This window comes from Hylobates moloch, unplaced genomic scaffold (assembly GCF_009828535.3).
Source record: "Hylobates moloch isolate HMO894 unplaced genomic scaffold, HMol_V3 SCAFFOLD_3, whole genome shotgun sequence".
Classification (NCBI taxonomy): domain Eukaryota; kingdom Metazoa; phylum Chordata; class Mammalia; order Primates; family Hylobatidae; genus Hylobates; species Hylobates moloch.
Window position 1 is genome coordinate 39,810,798 of NW_026652278.1, and position 15,513 is coordinate 39,826,310.

A 15,513-nucleotide genomic window follows, 5' to 3' on the forward strand; every position below is an offset into this window, starting at 1 on the left:
GTTTCCTGTTACTTAAAGCTGAAAACATTTCCAACAAACACACCAAGACTCTTTTCTAATTTTACAAAATAACAGTGTTTACTTCAGTTTTATTGTAAAGATTAAATAAGATAACAATACCAACATTTGTATGGCACTTATGGTATACCAGGCACTGTTTTGAGTAATTTATGTATGTGAACACTTTAAAATCTCACAAGACCTCTATGTGGTAGACATTATCATTATCTCCATTTTAGAGATAAGGAGATTGTCATTTGACCAAAGTCATAGAACTTGTATTAACATATGGCAGAGCCAGCGTTTGCACTCGGGTAGCCTGACTCCAAGGTCTGTCCACTTATAATATAAAGACTTAGTGCAGAAGTACAAAGTAGGTACTCAAAAAAATGTCAGCAATAATATTGATGATGACCAGGTGTCACAGGAATGCCCAGAAAATGATGCAGGGGCACATTTATTTGAGTTGGCTTGGAAGGTAGTTCTTCCCCAAAGTTCAGTTTGAAAATAGAGCTTTACACCTAGAAGAAAATCTTAGAAGCAGATGAGAAACTCCAGGAGAGGAAGGGCTTTAGATTGGCAAGGCTGGAATTCTGGAGCCAACTATCTGATGGCATTCCAGAACTTACCCCATGATTCTTTTCCTGAGTCCTTTTTATCATCCTTGAGTCTTCATTTCCCAGTGGCTATGCTCCCACCATCCTGGGGCCAGGATACCCTCATGCCCTTGCCCTTCCAAACCCAAGATCTTACCTTCTAAGAACTAGGTACATTTCATTTCTTTTTTTGGGCCAAAACATATCGAACATTTAATATAAAATCTGCCCAGTAGGTGTCAGCATCTATCACAAAAATAAGCCATTGTTTAACCCATCCTTTACATTTAAAGATTCAAATCATATGGAATAAAGCAGTTTCCTACTGTATTAATGCTTAGAAGGTTGTAACTCCACTTCCAGCCTTCCATTTTGCTGGACATATGGACAGAAATTACGTTTCAAACATTTTAAACTGTAGAGGAAAGTTTGAGGATAGAAGCTTGCTTGATGAAAAGATTAAGAAAATAATTTGGGGGGAGAGGCAAAAAAGAAAATAGTTTTCCTGTAAAATGATTCATTCTGTTACCAATTGACATAATTATTCTATGTATTCATTGATAAAGAAGACACACTGGAAGCCTAGAGTAGGACCTCCCCCTAGAGTAGGATAGGCTCCTGTATGCTATAGGATACTGAAGTTTAGAATGATGCATTTTTGACTACTGGTGTCTTTTTTTGGTAAACGTTGCCTTAATTCTGGTGTTTTCTCCCCAACCTATAGATATTCTTTACAACATACAAGTGTACCTGCATTTTAAAAAAATGGAACATGTAAAAATCTGGATATACTTAATAGCTCAGTGTCATTGAACCAATATCCATTAAGTACCTATTTTCTGTTCTTTAATGACATCTTGGACAGATCTCAAAGCTTCTTAGTCACAGTCAGGTATTAAAAATCTAGCCTAGTCCAGTGAGAAGCTTGAATTTCACATCCAATTCAGTGTTCTCTCCTTCTTCCTTAACTTCGGTATGACCAAGGGATCTGCATGGAAGGGGACATGGTTACTATCTAATTCCTTCCCACTCTGCCGCTTCTGCGTCCTCTAGAATTAAGGAAGGAGGAAAGGCCAAAGAGGGAAAACAAAAACCTCTCTAGGGAAGGAGGTCCTGGAGGATCTCTGAATTGCACAAATGCTGCACATCTCATTGGCCATAACTTGCACACCTACATGCAAGGGGGGGATGGGAAATGCAGTCTTTGTTCTGAATGAAGGATTCTGTATCCAAGGCGAGATGATTTCTTCCAGCATAACGTTTTCTGACCACCAACCACCCTAAGCCCCTTCTGTGCTGGGGTCCTTTAATCCAGAAGGCAAATGCCTCCAGGGTACCTATGAGAAGGCTCAAGCTCTGCTAATCTTTATGGGTTCTTCTTGCACCACAGGAAATGTAAATCTAGTAGCCTTCCTCATCCGTAGGGGATATGGTCCAACATCCCCAGCAGATGCCTGAACCCAAGGATCGTACTGAACTTGATTGCCATCAGTTAGAATACATTTTTATTCATGTTTTCCCGCCCATATATCTAATGCTTTTTCCATCTTAACTAAGCACTTGTCACACACTGTGGCCATAGCTTTTGCTGTTTGAAGTGCAACAGCAAAACCAGCATGAATTTCTTTTTCCTTCTCTTCCTTCCTATCTTCATGGATAGATTTGTTGTATAATCCAAAGACCATGAGGATGGCTAAATAGTAGAAAGGAGAGCTTTTTTGGGAATATTGGTTTGCAAACCACAAAGAGATACTCTCCAGAGTGAACCAGAGGTGCTCTCCCTTTGAAGAGCACAGATTGGATTTTATACCTCACAGGGCCTGTATCACACAATAGAGTCATACACATTCGGCAGGTTTGAGGGAAAAGCCATACATGTTTATGAGGGGAGCTGAGCATGTGCAATGGGTAAACATATATGTAACATACCTCCCATGTTCACTTTGGTTGGGGGGAGGGTTTAGCATTAACACAAGGTGAAATTTGGCTCTTTACATCAAAAGGTGAATGATAGAACACAAAGTTTGTGCGCAGCCTCTATAAACTGACTGAAACTGGCTTAAAGTCTGTAATTTCTTATCAGAAAAGAATGTTTGGTGCCCCTCCATCCAACTAGAGTTGTAATTAGGCCTGGGTTATAAATCAGAGTTAGGAAGGATCTGATAGCTCCTACTGTTAGGACATTTAGAGGTGGAGGAAATTAGAAATTTGCTACGCTAGCCAGGCCCTGAACCGGTAGGCAACTCAATCCGTAGGTGACTTTATTTCCTTAACTTTAAGGTCTGTCTTAGCTGACAAAGGGGCATCTATTTTGGTCTCTCAGATAACAAGTCTTACTTTAGAGCTCAGCAACCTCAGCATATCATTATTTTCTTTTCGTATTAAGTTGAGAATTTTTACCTTTTCACTTACAGGAAGCACTTTATGGCTTTTCCTTAGCATATGTGAATAGCCAGCATTATGATCTTTGCTCTTGTACTCTGGGGCCATTATTAAGTGAGATAAAGGGTTACTTGAACACAAGCACGGCAATACCAGGACACTCGATCTGCTACTAAGTGCCTAATAGGTGGATAGTGCATCTAGCATAGATATGCTAGACGAAGGGATGAGTCACATCTCAGGTGCAGAGCCAGAAGGCAAGAGTTTTCATCACACCACTCAGATGGTGCACAACTTTAAATGTATTGGAATTGTTTATTTCTAGAATTTTCCATTTGATATTTTTGGATTGCAATTGACTGCGGGTAACTGAAACTATAGAAAGTGAAACTGTGGATAGACGGACTACTGTATCCGTGCTTGAGAAGCTTCAGCATCCTTTTTCTAGGACAATTTTGCTACCCTGGGAACATTTCAACTTTTCATTAGGCTTTGGGGAATGCTGACATAATGGTGGTACACCTGTTAACTTTTTTGTTTGTTTGTTTTTTGAGACAGAGTCTCACTCTGTCGCCCAGGCTGGAGTGCAATAGTAGGATCTTGGCTCACTGCAACCTCCACCTCCTGGGTTCAAGTGATTCTCGTGCCTCAGCCTCCCTAGTAGCTGGGATAATAGGCATGTGCCACCATATCCTGCTAATTTTTTTGTATTTTTAGTATAGACGGGTTTTCACCATGTTGGCCAGGCTTTTCTCGAACTCCTGACCTCAAGTGATCCACTCGCTTCGGCCTCCCAAAATGCTGGGATTACAGTGTTGGGTTAACTTTTAGTCAGTCCCATGGCTGTGAGGCAGGAGAATGGGGAATTAGGGTAACCAAGGGTAAAGGCATAAACAAAAGAGCAGCAGGTGCGGACAGTTCTAGGCAAGATTAGGCAGCATACAGGCCACATCCTTGCCCTGTGATAACAAGACAGAAGTTTCCACTTCAGCCACTGATTGGTCACTGGCCAATCCTTCCTAGGGTGTAACCAACTGGAGGCCTCCAAAGGGCACCTAGAGTTGTTACCAAATTCTTTCAGCTTAATAAAAACCCTAATTGGGGTGGAGGGGCGCTCTTGAGTTGCTTGCTCTAATCTGCTTCTACTCTGGAGTGTCAATAAATCTGTGCTTTTGTTATTGTTCTCTTGTTGCTTTGTCTTTTGTTTCATTCCTTTGTTGCTTTGTTTATGCATTTTGTTCAATTCTTTGTTCAACATATCAAGAACCTGGACGACTCACAGTCAAGACCTTCCATCCGGTAACAGCTGTACATAGTACCTAAGAACTCAGCATTATGACTATAATGACAATTCCAAGACAACGGCAAAAGTCCCATTCAGGGCCCAGGCGCGGTGGCTCACGCTTGTAATCCCAGCACTTTGGGAGGCCGAGGCGGGCGGATCACGAGGTCAGGAGATCGAGACCACGGTGAAACCCCGTCTCTACTAAAAATACAAAAAATTAGCCAGGCGTGGTGGCGGGTGCCTGTAGTCCCAGCTACTCGGAGAGGCTGAGGCAGGGGAATGGCGTGAACCCGGGAGGTGGAGCTTGCAGTGAGCCGAGATTGCGCCACTGCACTCCAGCCTGGGTGACACAGCGAGACTCCGTCTCAAAAAAAAAAAAGTCCCATTCAGTATCTCATGACCCAAGGTCCTATATATAAATGTCAAATATGGAAATAAATATGTCTTGTTCCATATCATATAACCTCAGGAATAATGGCTGACAATTGTTTATGTCTGCACCTTAGCAGGACTCAGGTTCTGCTCCATCCCCCAGCCGGAGAAAAGCAAAGGCTATTTATTCAGAGCTGCTATAGCAAGAGAAACAGCCACCATTATTGATTTTACTAGAAACTCAAAGGTGGGCAGAGAAGTGTGAAAGCTTTATAGTGGGGGAAAAGAGGAAAGCTTTAGGTATGGCTTCAGGGAGGCTGTTGTCCTGGGAAAGCTGTAGGAGGCTACCTAGAAGCGGGGAATCCTGTGTGTTTGATTGGGAATGCATATTTGGCTTTCCCTAGTTGCTCCTGAGTTGGAAGTGGAGAAAAAAACTTGCAGAATCTGTTAGTTATTAATCAAGTCCTGTCCATTTGGGGCCGATTGTGACACAAGTTATTATTTAGCTTCTTGGCTTGTCACTAGAGATAACAAGTGACTTCCTGAAAGTCTGATTTATAACAGGCTACCTTCCTGTGCTGGTTATTGTCAATAGGGGTTGGTCTTCTGGACAGGTTGTGAGTCAAAATACTATTTTTATATATAGTTTGGCAATTGTCCATTTGTACATCCAGTATCTCAATAGTAAGCAGTAAACTTGACTCTGCTTTATCAAATACAATAGTACCTCACATTTTATCATGGTTTACAATTTATAAAGTACATTTTTATGTATCTCCTTGATTAGTAAGGCCAAACACTGTTATTTTCCTTGTAAAGTGAAGAAATAGGCTCAGAAAAGTCAGTGGCTTCATAAAGTCACAAAGCTGCTAAAGAGCCTGATTTAATTAGGACTGTTCAATTCTTTATGCCTGGCACCCCATACAGTAAGCACCCCCTTTTACTCTTGTTAAAACTTTAGACAAATTAAATTTAACAGTTTGGCCAGGTACAGTGGTTCACACCTGTAATCCCAGCACTTTGGGAGGCCAAGGCGGGTGGATCACTTCAGCCCAGGCATTCGAGACCAGCCTGGGCAACATGACAAAACTCAATCGCTATAAAAAATACTAAAAATTAGCTGGGTGTGGTGGTGCGCACCTGTAGTCCCAGCTACTCACGTGGCTGAGGCACAAGAATCACCTGAGCCTGGGGATTCGAGGCTGCAGTGGGCCATGATCATGCCACTGGACTCCAGCCTGGGTGACAGAGGGGGACTCTTTCGCAAAAAAAAAAAAAAAAAAAAAAAAAAGGAACAGAGTTTAATTGAGGAAAGAATGATTTGTGAATCGGGCAGTTCCCCAAACCAGAATAGGTCCAGAGAGGCTCCTGTGCTGCCACATGGACAGAAAGGATCTATGGATAAAAAAAGGAAAGTGAGATATAGAAAATGGAAGTGAGGTACAGAAACAGCTGGATTGGTAACAGCTTTGTAATCATCCAAGGGGTTTTCCCGCCCACTGCATAAAGAAAGACCACGGCATTGTAGTAGAGAAAGAGTTTAATAGGCAGGAGGCCAGTCACGATACATGGGAGATAGAGTTCCTACTCAAATCATCTTGTTTAGAGCTCCTAAGTTAGGGGTTTTTCAAAGGCAGTTTGGGGGAAGGGGTGGGGGTGACCAGGTAACAGGTGCTTGCTGCTGATTGGCTGGGGTGGAGATGAAATCATTCATCGGAGGTGGAAGCTGTCCTGTGGTGGGCTGAATCGCTTCTGGGTGGGGCCACAGGAGCTGGGTTGGTGGTCCAGGTGGAGCCATGAGTGTCAAACACACAAAAACCTATGAAGAGATCTGAAAAGGCCAATCTACAATAGTGTTGTTATTCGCAGGAGTAATTGGGGAAGTTGCATACTGTATAACCTCAGGAATAATGGCTGACGATTGCTTATGTCTGCACCTTAGCAGGACTCAAGTTCCGCTCCTTCCCCCAGCCTGAGGGCTTCCCATTAGCTTTACAAAATCGGTTAAGTTTTGGGCAAGGCCTATTATTAAACTATAACCTTAATATCTTTCAAAGTTAGCTTGGCCCAATAGCCCAGGAATAATTAAGAAAAAGGCAAGGCAAGATGGGGATTGGATTAGTTTAGCTTACTAGTTTTATTGTTTTTTTGTTTTTTTTTCTCACTGATATAACTTTTGCAAAGGTAGTTTCAGCTTGGCATTTGCCTTATTTGAACAAGGTCTGAAAAGTGGGCTGCGTTTGATTGGTTGAAACTTTGTGAGTTCACCGAAAATCACTGACATGAGGCAGATTGATTGATAGGAGAAAAGGTATACAAGTGTATTTAATGCATATACATGGGAGTCTTCAGGATGAAAACACAAAGATACAGGAGAAACTGTCCACTTTTATGCTTAGCTTCAACAAAGTATGAATGGATAGCCATGTAAAAATATGATTGGACAAAAAGGGTATGATTTACTGCTAATAGTATAACCACCCAACGGGTTCACCTTGCCCGCTGCCTAGACAGAGCCGATTTACCAAGACAGGGGAATTGCAATAGAGAAAGAGTAATTCACACAGAGTCGGCTGTGCAGGAGACCAGAGTTTTATTAGTACTCAAATCAGTCTCCCTAAAAACTCGGGGATCAGAATTTTTAAGGCTAATTTGGTGGGCAGGAGGCCAGTGAGTCAGGAGTGCTGATTGGTTGGCTCAGGGTTGAAATCACAGGGAGTCTAATCTGTTCTCCTATGCTAAGTCAGTTCCTGGGTGAGGGCCACAGAACTGGTTGGCAGGCCCAGGTGGGGCCATCTGGTTTCAGAAATGCAAAAACTTGAAAAGACATCTCAACAGGCCAATCTTAGTTTCATAATAGTGATGTTATCTTCAAGAGTATTTGGGGAAGTTGCAAATCTTACGACCTCTGGAATAATGGCTGGTAATATTTAGAATTCCAGCCCCTCTCATCATTACTTTATGGCTGGTGCCATATCATTTATTTTACAAGAACAGTTTGGCTTTTGGAAAGAGGTATTATTTAAATCATAAACTAAATTCCTTCCCAAGGCCAGTTTGGCCTATGCATGGGAATGGACAAAGACAGTTGAGATATTAGAAGAAAGATGGAGTTGGTTAGGTCGGATATCTTTCACTGTCATCATTTCTTTAGTTATAATTTTGCAAAGGCGGTTTCAATAGACTTAGTGGGAAAAACCAATAAAGCCTGCCTGTCTAGATTCTTCTTGGCTTCTCTGAGCACACACCCCTTTCTTCTGAGTGTGGGGCAGGACTCTTCTCTGGAATGGGGATCAGATAATTTCTTTATGGCCAGTTTTTTGTTTGTTTGTTTGTTTTTTATTTTGAGACGGAGTCTCACTTTGTCAACCAGGCTGCAGTGCACTGGGGCATCTTGGCTCACTGCAACCTCCTCCTCCCAGGTTCAAGCAATTCTCCTGCCTCAGCCTCCTGAGTAGCTGAGACTACAGGCGCATGCCACCATGCCAGGCTAATTTCTGTATTTTTAGTAGAGATGGGGTTTCACCATATTGGCCAGGCTGGTCTCAAAGTCCTGACCTCAAGTGATCCGCCCGCCCTGGCATCCCAGAATTCTGGGATTACAGGTGTGAGCCACCACACCCGGCCTATGGACAGTTTTAAATAGAATATTTTTAGGTTTTATGACTGGCCTTCAAGGGAAAAGGGTTTCTGGTTTCTATGACCCACCTTGGGGAAGAAGAAGTTTAGTTTCTATGGCTAGACTTGGGGGAGAATGGGACTGAGAGAAAGGAGGGCAGGCAGGAGAAAGTCATAGAAAAATTTCTGGGCTGGGTGCCGGTGGCTCATGTCAGTAATCCCAGCATTTTGGGAGGCTGAGGCAGGAGGGTTGCTTGAGGCCAGAAGTTTGAGACCAGCCTGGGCAACATGGCAAAACCTCATCTCTACAAAAAAATTAAAAATTAGTTAGGTGTGGTGGCATGCATCTATAGTACCAGCTACTTAGGAGGCTGAGCTGGGAAGTTTGCTTAAGACCAGGAGGTTGAGAGGGCAGTAAGCCATGATCACATCACTGCACTCCAGCCTGGGCAACAAAGCAAGATCCTGTCTCAAAAACAAAAGAAAACAAAAACTTTTGTTTCTGAGGCTGCTGCTGAGGATTTCATTTTGGTGCATTATTTTCTGAGCCCCAATAGTAGGTTACAGTCTATTTACACATCCAGTTAGGTTACAGTTCACTAGGTACTGAGAAAACTTTAGGCTGAACTTAAAATATGTAAGGGAGCAGCTTTTGGCTAAACATAACACTCTCAATAGTACCTGGGTTTTGAAACAGAAAGTTTCCGTGGACCCTCTGTGGGTGGGAACTGGAGTGTATGAAAGCTAGAATTAGCTGTCTGCTTCAGTGCCGGCAGGGGTGGACTCTACTCACTTGGTCCCACTGTGTTCCAACCCTCACAGGAGGGGGAGCACAGGTGAGCAGGTGCAGGAGCCATAACAGGTGCTGGAAGGAGCAAAACTCTGTGCAGCCTCATGGCATCATCTTGGGGGATGCCTGCAACCTCTGAACCACCAGAAAGAGTGTTACAAGAGTGCTAAAACAATGCTTTTTTAGCTTTGCCACCCACAGACGGCTTAAGTGTTTACAGCTAAGTGGAGTGTCAGCGTGACAGCCTTTTTCACCCGCACCTGAGTTCTTGTCTGGCGTCTAGGAGGAATGAAGTCCCATGAACAAATTGGAGATGGTAAATGTGAGGGCTTTTATTGCCAGTGCAAGTAGCTCTCAGCAGGAAGGGGAGCTGAAAAGGGGATGAATTTGGAAGATAATCTTCCCCCAAAGGGGAACCAGACTCTTCTCTGAAGTTACACCATCAAGCCGTTCCTCTGAAGTCAAGCTGCTTCTCTCTGATGTCCAATTGTAGTGTCTGATGTCCTACTGCTTCTCTTCTCCTCCCTCTTCTGGCAGAGCCTGGGGTATTTATGGGCACAGGATAGGAGGTGGGGTGGGCCATAGATGGTTTTGGAAAAGGCAACATCTGAGCAGGAAAACAGGAATGCATGTTCTCGCTTTGGGCTGCAGTTCTAGGCCTGAGGTTGGGCCCCTCACTGGGGACTGCCCTCTTCTGCCCAGAATTTCCCTGCCTCCTGTCTCTATCATTTTAAACAATAAATTAACTGATCACCCTATCCTACCCAGCAGAAACTTGAACTTATGACTTCTGCATTCCAAGACCACTGCTCTGTTTGCCAGTTTTTATTAATCCCAGGCTCCCTGTCACTGTCTTTCCTAGTATCTCGATGCCTTTGCCAAGGCACACCACTGAGTAGACTCAAATCCAGTGATCTGTTTAAACAACAGTTTTCTTTGAAATCTGCCCGGTTTCCAACTGGCTAATGAAGCTCAATCACAAAAAGTTTCTATTAAGAGGTAATTAGCAAGATGAAAATAAGCCTTGAAGTTTAATTGTTCAATGTGCCTTAAGGAATCCTCAGGAGCAGCTTGAATGTTTGTAATAAACACAGGACAAGGATGATGTTCATTTTGTGTCAATGTTTAACACTTTATCCAAGGCAATTTTTATTACACTGTAACCTCTGGACTTTTAATGCTCTCCGAATTATTTAAAACAACAAAAATTGTGTAAATGAATGAGTTACAAGCCCATTCAGGATTATTTTCCTTCAAGAGTGTGTCTGAGCAGAATGTCAGTTTATTTTCTGCAGTTAATTAATTCTGCCTTTCTTAAGCAGAATGTCTGATTGCCTTAAGCCATAGAGGGGCTTTTTGCTAGAACAGAAAGCTGTCTGCATAGTTTATGGTAATACAAACCTGCAGGTGGTAAATGACTACTCTTTGGAAAGAAAGCAAATGGCTACTTTGAAACTATTGAGATACATTAGGGCTCTTGATTTGAGAAACAGGAAATATTAAAGCAAAAAACAAATTGATTTAAGCCGTTCATAGACTAACAAGCACTCCTAGTCCCTTTGTGAACTTTGGGTTCTTGGGCCCAGCCCTCAGGCAAGTGCTTTCTTCCACCCACCCCAGTGTGGATTCTCCTTTCTGCTGTGATCCCTGAATTAATAAACCACTCTGGGAAGGAGGGTCCTTTAAGTCAGCATGGAACCACCACCCCCAACCCCGGCCACCAAAAATCCATCAATCATTCAAAGCAGGAATTCTTCATAGCAGGAAATGAGCCTCTTGAACTCCACTTTAATTTCCCATAATCTTTGGAATTACAAGAGATAATCTGGTTCATTCTCCCAATTTCTGGTTAGGAAAATGTTAAAGGTGGTATGCCTTTTTACTGATATCTGAGGCTCTGGATGAGATGAGTAGAAATTGGAACTAGAATCCCACTCTCCTAGGGCAGCACTCACTCCACTGCATCCTCTGCCTCTAACTGGAGACTGCAGAGACAGGGGTTTCCATCTTGCCAACAGTGCTGTGTTCTGAAGGTTCCCTTGTATGTCACTTATTTGGAACCTGGGACATGCTTTGTCCTAGAAACACGTTGGTTTAAAAGGTGGCTGGGTTCTCCATCCAACTTAAAACCAGTTTTAACCCACATCACTGCTGCAGTCCTCAAAGCAGCCTAAGCCCTTGAAGGTTCAGAGTCTGCCACCCCAAAATATGCCACTTTGCACAAGGATTCTTTTGAACTGAAGACAACTGAGAAAAACAGATACAGGGTAAGCTCTCTGCCCTTCCCCGTTTGCCTGAGAGTGTTACCAAAAAGTGAAGGGTTCAGTCCTGGTCCTGCTGCTCACTGCACAGAATGCCAATCACTGTGACAATGAGTATTTCCAGAGAAGAAGACTTTAATCAGGTGCTGCAGGCTAGGACAACAGGAGGTACAGTCTCAAATCCCTCTTACAACGGACTAAAATTGGGGGACTTAAATACTGAGGAAGGCAAGGAAAACAGGAATTAGGGAGGGATAAAGAAGCAATTGTGGTGGATGAGGGTCCTGGGGTCTCATTATCTGAATGTGGTGATTTGATGAGTTTCAGTTCCTTGCCTGAGGGTTGCTTTCTTTTATTTTTATTTTTATAATTATTATTTTTTTGAGACAGGGTCTCACCCTGTTGCCTGGGTGGGAATGCAATGGCATGAGATCATGGCTCACTGCAGCCTTGACCTCCTGGGCTCAGACAATCCTCTGACCTTAGTCCCCTGAGTAGTTAGGATTACATCTACATGTGCCTGCCACTGTGCTGGGCTAACTTTTTGTATTTTTTGTGTGTGTGTGTGGTAGAGATGGGGTTTCACCATGTTACCCAGGCTGGTCTCAAACCATCTGCCCACTTTGGCCTCCCAAAGTGCCAAGATTATAGGTGCACGCCAATGTGTCCAGCCAAAGGGTTGGTTTCTTGAGGAAGGAACTCAGATGAGATAAATGTAAGCTTCAAATTTTTTTTTTTTTTTTTTTTTGAGACAGAGTCTCGCTCTGTCACCCAGGCTGGAGTGCGGTGGCGCGATCTCGGCTCACTGCAAGCTCCGCCTCCCGGGTTCACGCCATTCTCCTGCCTCAGCCTCTCCGAGTAGCTGGGACTACAGGCGCCCGCCACCACGCCCGGCTAATTTTTTGTATTTTTTAGTAGAGACGGGGTTTCACCGTGGTCTCGATCTCCTGACCTCGTGATCCGCCCGCCTCGGCCTCCCAAAGTGCTGGGATTACAAGCGTGAGCCACCGCGCCCGGCCAGCTTCAAATTTTGAGACTGAGGCTGGGCGCAGTGGCTCATGCCTGTAATACCACCGCTTTGGGAGGCCAAAGTGGGTAGATCTCCTGAGATCAGGAGTTCGAGATCAGCCTGGCCAACATGGTGAAACCCTGTCTCTACTAAAAATACAAAAATTAGCTAAGTGTGGTGGTGCACACATGTAATCCCAGCTACTTGGGAGGCCGAGGCATGAGAATCGTTTGAACCTGGGAGGCGGAGGTTGCAGTGAGGTGAGGTCACATCACTGCACTCCAGCCTGGGCAACAAACCGAAACTTCGTCTCAAAAAAAAAAAAAAAAAAGACTGAGAGGGTCAACTTCTATGTTTATTCAAAACCTCATAAATATCACTTCCATGGGACAATTAGGCCAGTTTCAAAAGCAGAAGATAAATTTCCCTTGTGAAGTTGTCCCTGCCTCCACTTCCCATACCAGGAGTGGGATAACAACCTTATCCCAGAAACAAGATGGCACTGAGGAAGAGTCTACCCAAACAAACCTCACTAACTAGACTTATCTTCCATTAGATTCTTCATAAGTTCACCTCCCACAACTTGAAGCCCCTACAAGCCTAAGCCCATGTTGCTTTTTCTTTTTGAGACAAGGTCTTGCTCTGTCACCCAGGCTGGAGTGCAGTGGTATGATCATGACTCACTGCAGCCTAGATCTTCCAGGCTCAAGCAATCTTCCCACCTCAGCCTCCCAAGTAGCTGGGACTACAGGCATGCACCACCAAGCCTGGCTAATTTACATATGTATGTATGTATGTATGTATGTATGTATGATAGAGATAGGGTCTCACGATGTTGTTCAGGCTCATCTTGAACTCCTAGGCTCAAGCAATTCTCCTGCCTTGAACCCCCAAAGTGCTGTAATTACAGGCGTGAGCCACTGTGCATGGCCCTAAAACCCCTTTTTGTTTGTTTTGTCACATCTCTACAAATGTTTTGTTCTTTTGTTAAGATGCTATATAAACCCCAAGTTTTTTAAAAAAACATTTTATTTTACTTTATTCTAAGTTCCGGGATACATGTGCAGGATGTGCAGATTTGTTACATAGGTAAATGTGTGCCATGGTGGTTTGCTGCACCTATCAACCCATCACCTAGGTATTAACCCCCACATGCATTAGCTATTTATCCTGATGCTCTCCCTGGCAATCCCCCAACAGGCCCCAGTGTGCATTGTTCCCTTCCTTGTGTCCATGTGTTCTCATCGTTCACCTCCCACTTTGAGAAAATTTGGTGTTTGGTTTTCTGTTCCTATGTTAGTTTGCTAATAATAATAAGCCCCAAGTTCTAACCACCTCTTTGAATTACTCATTTTTGAGTTTGTCTCACAAGTATGCATGATGTACACATTAATGAAATTTTATTTTTCTCGTTAGTCTTTCCTTTCTTAGCCTAATTTGCAGCAGCACCGGCCCCTCTCGACCAGAAAACCTAGAAGGGTAGGGGAAAAATATTTTTTTTCCTTTCCTGCACACCTCTAAAACTCTAGTGCTGGGCCTTGACACTGGTTCCTAAGCTTTCTTTTTCCTTTTTTAAATTTTCTTTGTAGAGACAGTGTCTCACTCTGGTGCCCAGGCTGGAGAGCAGTGGCACGATCATAGCTCACTGCCGTCTCAAACTTCTGGGTTAAAGCAATCCTCCCACCTCAGCCTCCCGGAAGCTTGGACTAGGTGTGTACTAGGTGTGTACTTAGACTAGGTGTGTACTAGGTGTGTACTACCATGCCCAACTATTTAAAAAAAATTTTTTTTTTTTTTTTAGAGATGGGGTCTCACTATATTGCCCAGGCTGATCTTGACCTCCTGACCTCAAGCCTACACCTTTCTGAAAGCTACACCCCAAGGTCTGGGAGAATCCCAAATAAACCAGGGTATAGAGAAAGAGAACTACAGTTGTGCCCTGAATTGGTGGGTTCTTGGTCTCACTGACTTCAAGAATGAAGCCACGAACCCTCGCGATGAGTGTTACAGTTCTTAAAGGCGGCACGTCCAGAGTTTGTTCCTTCTGATATTCGGATGTGTTTGGAGTTTCTTCCTTTTGATGGGTCCGCGGTCTCGCTGGCTCAGGAGTGAAGCTGCAGACCTTCGCGTTGAGTGTTACAGCTCATAAAGCAGTGTGGACCCAAAGAGCGAGCAGCAGCAAGATTTATTCCAAAGAGCAAAAGAACAAAGCTTCCCCCGTATGGAAGGGGACCCCATTGGGTTGCCACTGCTGGTTCAGGCAGCCTGATTTTATTCCCTTATCTGGCCCCACCCACATCCTGCTGATTGGTCCATTTTACAGAGAGCCGATTGGTCCGTTTTGACAGGGTGCTGATTGGTGCGTTTACAATCCCTGAGCTGGACACAAAAGTTCTCCAGTCCCCACTAGATTAGCTAGATACAGAGTGTGGACACAAAGGTTCTCCAAGTCCCTACCAGAGTAGCTAGATACAGAGTGTCGATTGGTGCATTCACAAACCCTGAGCTAGACACCTAGACACGGGGTGCTGATTGCTGTGTTTACAAACCTTGAGCTAGATACAGAGTGCCGATTGGTGTATTTGTAATCCCTTAGCTAGACATAAAGGTTCTTCAAGTCCCCACCAGATTCAGGAGCCCAGCTGGCTTCACCCAGTGGATCCCACACCAGGGCCGCAGGTGGAGCTGCCTGCCAGTCCCCACCCTGTGCCCGCACTCCTCAGCCCTTGGGTGGTCGATGGGACTGGGCGCCTTGGAGCAGGGAGCGGCGCTTGTAGGGGAGGCTCAGGCCGCGCAGGAGCCCACGCCGTTGGGGGAGGCTCAGGCATGGCGGGTTGCAGGTCCCGAGCCCTGCCCCACAGGGAGGCAGCTAAGGCTCAGCGAGAAGTTAAGCACAGCAGCTGCTGGCCCAGGTGCTAAGCCCCTCACTGCCCGCGGCAGGCAGGGCCGGCCGGCCGCTCCCAGTGCAGGGCCCGCTGAGTCCACGCCCACCCGGAATTTGCGCCTGCCTGCAAGCACCCTGTGCAGCCCCAGTTCCCGCCCACGCCTCTCCCTCCATACCTCCCTGCAAGCTGAGGGAGCTGGCTCCGGCCTCGGCCAACCCAGGAAGGGGCTCCCACAGTGCAGCGACGGACTGAAGGGCTCCTCAAGTGCCGCCAAAGTGGGAGCCCAGGCAGAGGTGGTGAGAGCGAGCGAGGGCT